We start from the raw sequence: 588 nt of genomic DNA, 5'->3' as shown, positions 1-588 counted from the left end.
AAAAGATGAAGAGAGTGGGGTACCTGGGTGGATCAGCTGGTTAAGTGTCTGCCTTTAGCACAGGTCATGATCCTGTTGTCTGCTTCTCCCTCTGCCCCTCCCAACCCGCTCATGCTGACTCTCTCTCAAATAAATAAATAAAATCTTAAAAAAAAAAGATGAAGAGAGCATAGAAATACCAGAATTTATTTATTTTTATTTTAAATTAAAGAAATATGAAATGCTCATGAACCTCATGAACCTGTGTGTCATACTTGCACAGGGGCCATGCTAATTTTCTCTGTATTATTCCTGTTTCAGTATGTGTGCTCCAGAAGCAAGCATGAAATACTAGAATTTAGAGTGGAATAGAAACTAGGTTATTAATTTTTGTATGCACAATAATTATATTTTACATAATTGTATTTCATATGAATTTTCCTTAGATCTTTACTGTTTTCTTTACTGTAGTTCTACCAGTTGTCCATATTCTAGACAAATTATAGATAATATAACTCATATTTTCTTTTTCTATTGAACTGAGACATTTGTTCCTCCTTGAGGTAGTTTTATTGAATTGGAAAACTAAATATGACTTGTTAATTAATA

At 32.5% G+C, this 588-nt stretch overlaps 1 non-coding gene across 1 annotated transcript; it reads right to left on the bottom strand.

Annotated features, from left to right (window-relative positions):
- Window positions 1–217: 217 nt before the first annotated feature.
- LOC112917622 (U6 spliceosomal RNA) lies at window positions 218–320 on the bottom strand. Its single transcript, XR_003234488.1, has one exon. It is a non-coding gene; the product is annotated as a U6 spliceosomal RNA (small nuclear RNA).
- Between the last annotated feature and the right edge of the window lie 268 nt (window positions 321–588).

The sequence above is a fragment of the Vulpes vulpes genome, chromosome 8 (assembly GCF_048418805.1).
Source record: "Vulpes vulpes isolate BD-2025 chromosome 8, VulVul3, whole genome shotgun sequence".
Taxonomy (NCBI): Eukaryota; Metazoa; Chordata; class Mammalia; order Carnivora; family Canidae; genus Vulpes; species Vulpes vulpes.
Note: the sequence above shows the minus strand (reverse complement) of the source record. Positions and strands in the feature narration are given on the sequence as shown.